General features: G+C 41.3%; 1 protein-coding gene across 3 annotated transcripts in view; it reads right to left on the bottom strand.

Moving 5' to 3' along the window:
* Positions 1-12,677, bottom strand: part of LOC122965383 (kelch-like protein 29) — a 219,385-nt gene that overhangs the window by 163,636 nt on the left and 43,072 nt on the right. The window contains exon 3 of one of the 3 annotated variants that reach the window (XM_044329398.1): positions 11,748-11,825. The exons of the other annotated variants lie outside the window; for them this stretch is intronic. The gene's annotated coding sequence lies outside the window, so the exon portion shown is untranslated. The remainder of the gene's footprint in view (positions 1-11,747; positions 11,826-12,677) is intronic. 3 annotated transcript variants of the gene reach the window in all.

The raw sequence follows: 12,677 nt of genomic DNA, 5'->3' as shown, positions 1-12,677 counted from the left end.
GGAGAGCTTCTGCTTCAGTTATTTGTCAGCAGTGCCGGTGTTTCACTCGGCTGAAGAGACCAGTCAGGAGGGAGCGGAGTACCTTCTCCCTGATGACACGCTTTTCTCACTGCACTCTGACTGACCTCACACCATAAACACGCATGCACACATACAGATAGACGTATGCAAGGTGGCGCGCGCACACGTACACGCTCACACTCAAAGGCACGAACAAGGACATAGTATAAACACAAATGTACTGTACGTGCGCACAGGTGTACAGCCGTTCAATACAGGATACACACCCCAGGCCATCTATACGTGAAACACATGTAAGCACAAATTACATGCATGTATGCACACGGATACACACAAGCAAGGATGCAAAACACACACACACACACACACACTCTAAATATAATGGTGTGTATTGTATGGACTGTACTGAAGCTACTGTATCCAAGGAACTGAAGTGGGTTTGATCTGGTCGGACTCACAGTGAACAAACTATAATAAATGGCCACAGCTGTGGACCCCTGTGCTTGTGTGTGTGTGTGTGTGTGTGTGTGTATGTCGGCATGACTTTGTGTGGTCTTCCGTAGGTTTTTATGTTTGCTCATCCTTCATCCGAGTATAAAACCAGCGCGCTCGCTAGTATCCAGCTCCATCTGGATTCTCTTCTCCCATTCCCCAGCTTCTCTCTTTCTTTTGTCCTCTGAGTTCTAATTTTTTTCTCTCATTCTTTCTCTCCTCCTTATCGATAATACAGAAATAAATGAACGTATGCCTCAGCAGTTGCTCTGTACGAGTGCTTTAGTGTTCAAGGTAGGGCTGTATAGTCAGGATTCCCTGACTATACAGCCCTACCTTGAACACTAAAGCCTCTGGGAGGACGGTTTCATTTTATTTAATCTTTGGTTGGTACCCACATGTGTTTAAGTACAAATTCACGACTGTGTTCTTTTTCATTTTTAAAGTGCCATGCAAGTGTTTTAGGGACAAATTATTACCTGATGTTCATAGGCTGGACTTGAAATGGTTCACAATCGGCACTGACTTTGAACTTGGAAAAAGCAGACTAGGCTGAATGAAAAACAAGATTCTCTTATCTGCTTCATGTAAAATGCAGTGTGGTCCACATCGAGTGTGAAAACAATCTGCTCCACACTTGGGTAGTAGTGGACTATTTAAAGGGCCTTACATGTAATATCATGACACAGCACCCAAGACACTGACAATGTAGAACGTGTTAAAAAATTTATGAAAACTATTTTAAAATATTTGACATTAAAACTGTTCACTAAGCCCTGCCCCACTACTTACCGCCTGTCCAACTTCCCATTCTCACACGGCACACATGAATATGGCACATTTACCACTCGAAATTCATTTTTCAAACAATGGGTCCTTGGTTTTAGACAGAGGTTAACAAAAGCAAGACAACTGTCACTGGCAGATTTTATTTGCCGTAGATAGCTAATTAAGCTAAGGTTGGCTTCATGGGTTGGTTGAAAACATCGCGGTTGACTTATATGTTTCCAGCTGACTCATTTTAAAACAAAAGCCCTGTAAAAGGTGTCTTAAATAAGGATGAAACGCAACTGATGGCTACATTAATTAGCCATCAAGTTCATATCATGCTAGAACATTGAAGCTAAAACTTCAAGCTGCAAGTCCCAAGCAAAACGCCAGTTTTATGAGCCATATGGAAGACATTAAAATAAAGAGTCTGAACATACTTTTTTAATTATTTCTTAACATAACCCTGTTTTGGCTGCTAGCACTCTTGGACAAGCAATACAGATTTATGCTTAATTGTTCATATTTTCAAATAATATGTTTCACTTTTAACTTTACAAGAGAAAAGGCTTTTAAGGCGAGGACAAACCAATGTGTTCATGTAACGCTATTTCGGATTACGAGTTTGGCTGGGGTTGCTGGAGTGTAAACTTCCCAGAATCCAATAAAGAGCAGTACAGAGACTAATGTTACCCTTATCCAGGACTGGCTTCTACACAGTGGGCGATTATTGCACAGTGGATGTGCTAGCATGAACAGGGGTAGGTTACTACTGTAGGTAGGTAGTTAACATGCTAACATCAGCAAATTATGTCAGAGTGGATAAACAGTATAATCCTCTCCTTAGAGTTTTACTTATTGGGTTGTGGTTTTGTAAAGGCAAAATTAAAAAGACACAACCCTCAAAGCTTTTACATCCCAAGTATTGCTACAAGATACAGGCCCATGCCCATCACTTTGACATGTGGACAAATCGAAAGACCTGCTGTGCCTAGTTACAGTTGCTATGCTATAATGGTGAATGGTCAGTTGCACCCTTTTGCATCCCTTTTTTTTTATTGTCATACAGTTGTATGGTGGTGTATGTGCAGCAGGGTCACTTATGTTGATCTCAGGTATGTAAGTGAGGAAGGAAGTCAAACAGTTTTATTAAAAGATGTGTAAAGGTTATCACTCAGAGAGGCCATATTTTACAAAGACTGGATAACTCATTTTAATTTGAATAAACTCCTGGCAGGGTAACTGCAGCAATTATACTCATGCAATAATAATAATAATAATAATAATAATTATAATAATAGATTCAGTACTTTGAACTGGCGGAGGAAATGATACAAATAGACCAAGTTATCTGTTAGAGAAATCCATCAGCATCAGCAGCTTTGAAATTGGTTTTATCTCCAAAATGACTAATGTGCATTTGGATGAGAGGGCCTCTAAAATCAGGAATACGTGTTAAATTTATTAATATATGCACCAAACAAACCCTCCCATCAAAAACAAGGGAGAGATTGAATTGGCAGTGTTTTCCCTGAAAGCAAAATGCAATTACCAAGCTGTGTATGACAAAATAAATAAATAAAATAAGGAAGTAAAGAGCGCATGCATCAACTTACTGTCTCTTCACTGGACTTCACTTAATACCTTTCCCATTTCCAGAGAGGGCTCCATTCTGTCCAGATACAGCTCATTGCCACATCTGAAAAGGTCACCCTCAGTGCCACAGAGGAGTCTAATTACCATGTATTAAATGGTTCGACCCCTATTCATTTGCATGCACCTCTGTTCTTCCCTTGCCATTCTTTGCTGAGAAGTTCGTCTTTTTTTGGGGCAAAGATCACACTTGGCAACGCACGTGGTTCTCCAGTGGAAGTTCTTACGAGCTCATGAAAAAATTTGTTACGACTGCTTCTTTACAATGCAGATGTGCTGCATTGTGATTAATGGTGTAATGGAACATAGTTGATCCGTGATCCGTACAGATCGCCCCCCCACAGTTTGGCAGGCATGTGAGCTGCGGATTAATTGCAAAAATTTATTGTCTAAACGGAGACAAAGTAAACAACCTGCTGTAGCTACAAGTCACCGACAGACAGCGTGTCGACAACAGGGATTCTGAAGAGCAACGACCAAACCGGCATCTGACGGGTCCAAAGTAACATCTGCAGGTATGTTTACAAGCTGTTTAATGTGCTGTAGCTGAGCAGCTAATTAGCTATCTAGCAGCTAACTTTTTTGGCGGTTCTTTCAACAAGCTAAGCTGCAGGACAAGATGTGTGTTCAAGTTTGTGAGTTATCATCAAGTTTTGATGATGTGGACACAGGTTATTGTTTCATTCACTACCATGTTTAAAGGAGGAAGGTATCATGCCTCATGTTGCACTTTAATTTAACAATTGAGTATTGAATGTCTTACATATTTAAAGATTTTATTTAAACATTGGACATCTTGCACGTTGTTTTCATTTAAGACCATGGGCAAAAGTTCCTTACTTTAAGCTTTCATCGTTGCACCCATAATTCTGATGCAGGAGCCATGTGCATTGGATTGTTTGTTTGTTCAGTCCATAATGCATGGATGAACTACAGCAAATACTGTTTTGACAGGTGTTTTTGTTTTGCTAGCTATCTTCCCAAAATCAGATCTGCAACAGAAAACACTACATCAGATGGCCCTGACATACTGTTACAGTTTAAGTATTATTTCCTATCATCTTGATTTCATAGCACTGTTTCATATATTAGGGTTAAAAGGGCCAACCTGAATCTTACTGTTCAAGTGTGGGGTGTGCATGTCAAAATCTAAAGTTGTTTTTCCGCTCTGTCTGAGTCTAAGCATCTGATCTAAATGTGAATTAGAGGTGTCAGTCAAAATAACGAACATCCTCTTAGTAGCTGTGATAACTTGTCACTGAGTTCTAATCGATACGTTGGCATGACTTATTATGAGCTATGTTGCCAAGTACCCGCTGATCAACAATAGATCAATCTGACGTGCAATTGATCTGTTTGCTACTCTCTTCACTTCACTGTGATATTTATTCACACAGACCATACACAAAGCAACCTGGGTCCACACCATCAGCTACTAAAACCACTATTGTTTATCCAACCAATTATGTCCAAACTGCTGAGACAGGTTGAAACACGGGTGAGGGGTGGAGCCGTGGGGACGGGGAGGAGGGGGTGGTGGAGGGGGTTAGCTAGTATAATAAAGTGCATATTCACACAGCACATCACATAGCCAAGAGCCATCTTCAGGGCAATAACGCAATAATGAGGAAATTCATTCAGCTGCACTCGTGGTGTCTGGACTACATGACTTACTCATCTGATATGGCAAAGGAGTCTTTTAGTCCCACTGTTTTCCCATTTATTACTGTAAATGAAAATACAGAATTTAGCACAGCTTGTCCGGTCTGCATGAAAAAATCAAAACTGGCCGCAGAAATAGAACAAATATGGACATAAAAGTATTGATTACCACGCTGCACAAGACACAGCTCTGTTGAGGCCACTTGAGCGATCCAGTGACTTGTCTCTTATTGTTCATAGAGCTGAATATGGGCTTTGATTGAGCAAAACTCCGAGGCTGGCACTGACGCCAGAGCAGCGGAGTGGAAATTAGAAGGGTTCCCTTTAAAACCCTAGAATCATTGCAGCCAAATGAAAATACACACGCTGTTCTACATTATTACTTGTCGCACGGAAGCAATAAGTGGGAGAGATTTACAATAGGCAGAGTAATACCTGCTAATATACTTGCCTTCCATGGGGCCTTTAGTCTGGAAATCTTCCTGTAAAAGAGCCTCTACATTCCCAAATGACTGCAGAACGAGCAGTTAGTGGAGAATATTGGATTTAATCAACCATAGAGCAGAGGTGTGGGTGCAACACTGTATTTGAATGTAACTGTGAAAGAAATACCAGTAAAAAGACGATGCAACCCGGTGTTAGTTTTGATCTAATGACATCCAGACGTTCGTTCTAAGACACAAAACCCTAAAGTTCAAAGGGGTTTTTTTTTACAATCAGAGAACATCATTCTTAGGTTCTGCAGGCTTGACCAGAAAAATGCACAGAGGGTTTTAGGCTACACTGGCAGGTTGGATACCCTCAGGCTATTCAACTTATTTCTTTAAACTCTGGCTTCTCTTGGTCATTCCTCTAAATGACAGTGAAATATTATCATGGGCCCAGGGATTGACGTTACCTGTGAATAGTGAACCCTGTCAGCTTTTTGCAGTTATAGCCTGGCTCTCCAGCGTATTCCTGAGAAACACTCATTTTCCCCTGGCTGAGATGAACTCCTGCAACACGCTGACATTTAAAAGCTGCACATCTTAGCGTTGCTTCGCACGCTCATTATTTTCCTCCACGATTTACCCGCGTAAGCAAAAAATGTTAAAATACTAGAAAATGCTACCATTTTTCTTCCACGTCTGTTGAGCCTCAAAGGGATTCTTGTTTTAATTAAAACTGTTACGGTGGCTGCTCTGTGGCTGGACGGCAACTACTGTGGCTGCTACGTGGCCATAGAGATGGCAAATGAAGAAGAGGGCATTTTGTATACCACACACAAAAAAAAAAAAAAAGGCAGTGTGATGAAAGGTGGTTCACAGTGTCCATTATTTTTGTTCCAGTTTCTGAATATCTCAGGAGATGAAAGAAATAAGGCTCGAGGGAGCAGCAGATGGAAAAACTCCATCATATCTCAAGAGATACAAACACTGACTCTCTCTTGCACACACTGAAGTACACAAGCTGTGCACAGACACAGATACACGCAGGATTTTCAATTTGCAATCAGACCCAGCGTGGTGAACTCTCCATGTTCGCCTCCACTGTCCCTTGTATTTGGTATCAAAGTTCCGCCCTGCCATAAAAGCCAAATTCTCTATGACATAGTGGAGATTGCTCTGTCGAAAATGCAATCAGCCAAAGCCGTCTCAAGTGCTGATGAATTACTGTGGCTTGGGAAAAGACAATGACTTGTCAGTTTTGCACCGATTGGCTCCGTCGAGGGACATGCACATTGGGGACCCGAGTAAGTCACAACACCGCCCTGTATCCTCCACATCTCAACGCATCAACATTCTTGAATATTAAGTTAGCTGTGCGGCGTCAGAAAGCTAACTTTTTGCTAAGGTGGTTATATCAATTCAGATATTATTCAATATTTCTGTTATTTTCATTATGAGGAATCTGATTTGCTCATAAAACATTTGTTTTATACAGTTTTATAACCATAACAGCTGCCAATTGAGGTAGAAGTACTTTCCTGTTGTGGTGATATTTATCTTGAGGACAATTCCTTTTTGACAAAATATAATTTCCTCAATTTCCTTACTGCTGAGTATTACATTTCCTTCTTGTACTTTTCACCCTTGTCTTTCTAAAAAAAAAAATAACATTTGGAAACATGTGCTATGTTAATCTTGCTTTGGTTTGTAAGTTATGAAAGACTTCTGCACATTCATTCATGATTATTAATATGGCACGGTGACTCAAATTTCTTTCAAATACTGAAACAGCTGAATATGGACGGTGCTTCGCAAAATGCAACGCTCACCTTCAGTGTATCTATGCTGAAGAAGTCAATGGGAGTAAATGATGTGGTTTCTCTCTATTAACATGTAGAAGCTGACCTGAGTAAAATTAAAAGGGATGAGAATCAGAAAACTTAACAGATCAGGCTGGAGTTTCCTTCAGAGTGTAAGTGAAATAACCATTGTGAAAATCTAATCAAGCAAAGACATATTCAATCTCAAAATGAGCAACATTTGGAGTTTCAAAAATACACATGCAGTATAATCTTCCACTGTAAGTATATAAGAGCTCAATCAATGTTCTTTTGTTTACAATCACAAACTTTGATTTGTCTGTGACGAGATTCACTGGCTAACACTATCCTATTCATCACTTCCCTCTCCAACGAGCTCCATCCTTCTCTCATCCACTTTTATTTACCCATTCACATTCCCTCTCTCATCCCTCGTTTCCCTCAGTCATCTGAAAAAGGGTTGCTGCAGGCGAAGGCAATTGAAAGTGTGTAGTCGCCCACATAAAATGCAGCTTGAAGACAGAGTTACAAAGGGGCCACATAAAAATATAGCGCGTTTACTGCCGCCGAGTCGGTTGAGTCAGCCTAAAGCATTGAAACACTTGTCCCACAGCTGCTTCAACTGCGATTACTGTTTACTCTCTGCAAATGCACTGTCTATACTGCTTGTGAATTTCAGAATATGGTGAGCATACTGAAAATATGGTTTGAAAATGGAAAAAAAAAGATGATAACAGGAATCTGCAATTTCACTTTGAAGCCAAAAATGATAAATAATATGTTTCTATGTGTCCTTTATCACTTTCCTGCAATTTTATCACACAGAGATAGTGGTGCACATGTTTACATGTTGTTTTAAGACCACAGCTTATGCTTTTTAAGGACAGTGCTCAAGAAAAAAAATGAAAAAAACACATCTATCCAATTATTCAAATAATTAAGAAAGAATAATGGATGGAGATTGTTTCAAAAGGGGGCGCCATACAACAAGTACAGACTGGTACAAACATTTCAGTCTCATACATTGTCCAAGCATATTACTACCCTCATTGCCATGACAACATAAAAAATCCATGAAGGCTGACTGTTTGTGATATAGGAGATGATTATGATGTGCCTTACTGTTCAACTTCTGTTACTACAACAGACCACCTGCCCCAGTGAACACTCTGCTGCATAAATAGAAACGCTGTTAGCGATGCAGAAGTCCTTTTTAAAAATGGATCTTTTGCTGTTATATCCCATTAAAAATGGACAAGGAAGGGTTCATACGGAGTTTGTGTTGTTTCAAAGTGCCATTCAACATCAGCTGGAAACAAAAATAGGCAAAATCTACACGGAGCAACAGAAAGAAAAAAAACGTGGGTGTTATGTGACCTCCCATTTCCCCTCAGTTCAGGAGAGTGGAATACCATATCATACTCTAGCACTAAAGTGCTGACTTGCCCATGTTGCCTCTGTCAACCTTCATCCATGTTAATTCACAGGGGTATGAGTTCATTCTCTCTGGCTGAAGAAAACACACACACACTAAATAGAATGAGGGGGGGGTGGGGGTGGGGGGCGTTTCTAGGCCTCTGCCCTGGAAACGGTCATTAAATAGTCATGGGTCCCTGTGCTGAGCTGTGCCGTGCCCGGCTGGGCTGCACCGGGTTGCTGCAGGCTTAGTGCTCATGTTATGCTCATCACCGTAGGGGTCAGGTAGAGTGCAAGGCTTCTCCTTCAGTTACGGGACCAGTTTAGCGTCGCTACACGGGAGCCTCGCTGCGTACACCTCGCTAAAACACAAACCCACATGCACATTCACCTCGCTTTAACCCCGCGCTGGCTTGTCTGGATGGAGTAAGGTCACATCACGGTCACTGAGCGGTTAGACACGTCACAGAAACACAGGATGGGCTTCTCCAATTTTTTTTTTTCCTCTTTTTTTTTTGGAAAGGCTGACTATCTAGTCTTTTTTTTTTTTTTCGTGAGCATGCGTGTGTGTCACTACATGTTCCTGTCTGAGTGAGGGTATGTAAGCTGGTTATGTGAAGGTCACCAAGCAAAGCACATGAAAGGCGAAACAGCCTTTGAGCTCTTATCGGGCGATAAGAGTGCCGTGTATGTTTGGTCAGTCACAATGGAGCAGCCACTTTGCAGGGCCTAACTGTGGAAGCCAATGAGACACGTTTGTGAAGTGCCATGGCTTAACGGATCACTTCTTGATGTTTGGTTTCCTCCCACACTTCAACTTTTTTCTCCCCAAGTTTACAATGGAAAGCACACATTTAATAGCAAGTCATGAAGCAGTGCATTTTCCCTGCACAGTGGGGAAATAGTTCAGCCAGAAAGTCAACTTGTATTTTTTTGTACTCGTAAATCATCCAGTTGATCTATAAACTACAGAACTAAAGTATACTGTATATAGAATATAAATTATTTGGTTAGATGGATATTCTTGATGGCTTTCCATTACTAACAGTTGTTGATTAGTTTGAATATTGATTACTCCGGTTCCCGACCGTTTTATCCTTATGACCCCTCAAAATTAAGCAGTTTCTATTTGTGACACCTTGTCACTTCTTGAATATGTCAATTGTGAGCAGTTCAGCAGGGAAATTGTTACATTTAAATAATTATTAGTATAGTTAATCTATATGGTATTTTACAAGAAGAAGAAAAAAACATATTGCCATAGCACAACTATGTTTTGGTGTCTTTCCTTTTCTGTTAATTCTCCTAAAACCTCTATATTTATCTTGTGACTCATTCAAGGGGTCCCGTCTCCCAGTTTGGGAATCACTTGATTACTCTAATTTACAGTGAAAAGTGCCCTTCGCAAGATCCCAGAGCCAAAGTTGAAATCTTCAGCTCCCCATGTTGTTTGACCAACAATCCAAGACCAAAGCTATTCAATTTAAAACAATATCAAACAAAATGCTTGCTCAATAATTTACCTCCTCGTTAATACATTTTCTGATGATCAACAGATCGATTAAATGACAAAAAACTGCAGATCTAGTCATCAAAGCCTCAAACATTAATGACCAAGAAAGTCCCTTAAGTCCCTTCTATTACCTCGGTGTGTTTCTTTGCACTAAACGCACCTTCCGTTCACCACCCTCAAGCCCCAAGGCAGGCATCTTGCACACTCAACATATAACTGGAGAGAACTGAACCAGTCAAGTGATGAATGACTTCTAACACACTGTGGACTCAGCAAATGTTAAATATTCTCATTAGCTGGTTGAGAGATCATACACACACACACACACACGCACACACACACACACACACAGCTACTGCCTTAAACCGTCTGAGCCTGAGGCGGTCCAAAACAACCCCCACCCCCCCCCCCCCCCACCCCTCTACCCCACCACACTCGTGTTTTCTTCTCCTCCTGCCTTCATCACCCTTCTCTTTTTCTGTCTCAATCTATTGCTTGTGAGGCTTCAGGCGCTGGAGCGACAAGCAATACCGGCGTCTGAGATGTCATACACGTCTCTGTCAAAGCAGAAGCAGCGGGGCACTGGAGATGGACAGACACCTGATCTGCTGTAACTGGCGCTCCCCTTTGGGACGACTGATCCGGGTTGTTAGTATGAGAATCAAGATTAACAGAACCAGCTGTCCTTACAAAATGCTGTGACTTGACTTCCACGACTTCTGCTCTGTCAACTGCGTGTAGATAATACATTGTAATAATGTCCTTGTCCTGAATAAATTCATTGCAAATGTGAGTGTTTCACTGATTTGTGCTTGCACCTTACTATTCAAATTAGCTTTATTTTGCTCTCAAGTTTCTTTCTTCTCCCATCCTTAAGAGAAATGGGTAACAAGACATATTTGGCTCCATTTTCTGCAGCACCCAGCTGCCAACAATGGGTCTGTTTAGGAGGAGGGTCTGGGATAAAGAGTGGAGAGGAGCAGGAGAGACAAGCTGAGCACAGAGCTCAGGGCAGAGGTGGCTCCTGGCCATCCATCTCTGGTTTCAGGATTCAGAGAGTGCTGACAGGTCTGGGTCCCCTGGCGCAGGCCTCTGGGCTGTAACCACGGATACCCAGACAAACCAAGAGCTGTCACTCAAGCAGTACCAGCTAGATAGAGTCACAGGAGATGGGAAAACAGGATAGTGAGACACCAGGGGTGTGCGTACGTGCTTATACCTGCATGTGTGTGTGTGTGTGTGTAGTAGAGAATACAAGACGGGAAATGCAAAAGCTGTGAACGCAGACACAGTCACTTTTGGGACATACATACAGAGGACACGTGAAAAACAAATTCTTAGTACTGAAGAAGGTTTTGGGGAAACTCCAGGCTTACACACACGCAGACATGCTGATAATAGCAAACTGCCACCTCATGAATTTTGCAGCTGTCCAAATCTCCTTGACATTTTTATACAAGCGTGCTCTTCCTTTGGCAAGCGCTGCCGTGCTTCTAAGACAGATAATGAACAGTGTGAAGTGGGCATAGTAAAACAGAAAGAGGTGGTAATGGAGATCATTTTTAAAAGTGTGAATGATCAAGGTCTATTTGAGGGCAGTTGACTATTTACAAATGAATAAATGCAGAGGTGGAGCAATGTCAGACCATAAAAACAAAATTACATTTTCAGGATACACTTCACACCTTTCTAGGAAACAGATAAAAAATGCTTGTTTTTTTTTCCCAAAAGGTAATTATGGATTTGTATGCTAGAGTGTACAACAACTTTTCCGAGGGTTTTAAAAGTACATCCTCATAGATCTTATCTAGCGGATGAGAACAAGTGAAATACAAAACAAAAAAAGAAAAAATCCAAATTCCATCAAAGTTTCCTCGAAACCGCAGAGAAAAGCACAATGTACCCCCATAATGTCTGCACATTGATAAATTGTCTACAGCAGAAGAATAACAAATAAATTATTCAAATCTCTACCTTGGTGAAGTCAGAGGGGGTTTTCTCTTTGTTCTACACCCTGGCATTGATTTCTCCCAGTGGCGTAGAGTGGGATGCCTGAAGGTTAGACACACACACTATGTAGATAAATGACTCCTGAGCTCTGGAGTTTGATCCAAATGAAGCAATGATGTAGCTCACTGGCCCGGGCCCACATTGAAGTAAAGTGTGTGCTAGTAAAACTGTGTGAGAGTGTGTGTGTGTGTCAATGTCTGTGTGTGTGTGTACACTTGTGTATACTCCCGCCGGAGTGTTAGGGGTGCGCTAGAGTGCAAATAAGAGGGAGGAGAGCAATAAACAATCTGTAGCCTTTGTATGAGGCATATCCTGTATGTTGTAATGATCGGGTCTTTAACACTGTATGTCACAGCGGCGTACTGGTATTCAATTACATGCAAACAAACCCTAATGATCTGCAATCACAGGACAAAATATGGAGCATGACAGAGACAGCTAGTCCTAACTGAGTAACTTTTCCCTATAAATTTGAGGAAATGCACCTCAGAGGAAGCAGTGTTGTTTTTAAATGTTGTCGTTCTCATGGTTCTATTATTCCATTAAACCAGAGACAGGAAGTAAGCATTCACACAACTGATATGATGCTAATATGCGTATGTATTTCTGTATTTGTGTCAGGATATGCCTTTGCATTTATGTGTATAATTACGTGTTATGTTCCCTCCATTTTTACTCCAAACTAACACATAATGAAGTTCCTAGATGCATGTCAATCTGCCACTGCATGTGTGCTAGTGTGTGTGTGTGTGTGTGTGTGTGTGTGTTTATGTTTTTCCTCCCCTCTCAATCCCAACGCCCAGCGGTGTTCCCGGTTGTGCAGTGCAGCAAAATTGGCCTGAGAGGTTTGGGAACATTTCCCCCTTACAAACAGGGGCAAATCAATAACGTCTC

Source organism: Thunnus albacares, chromosome 16, assembly GCF_914725855.1.
Source record: "Thunnus albacares chromosome 16, fThuAlb1.1, whole genome shotgun sequence".
Lineage (NCBI taxonomy): Eukaryota > Metazoa > Chordata > Actinopteri > Scombriformes > Scombridae > Thunnus > Thunnus albacares.
The sequence above is the reverse complement of the archived record's forward strand: the minus strand, read 5'-3'. Positions and strand labels throughout refer to the sequence as shown.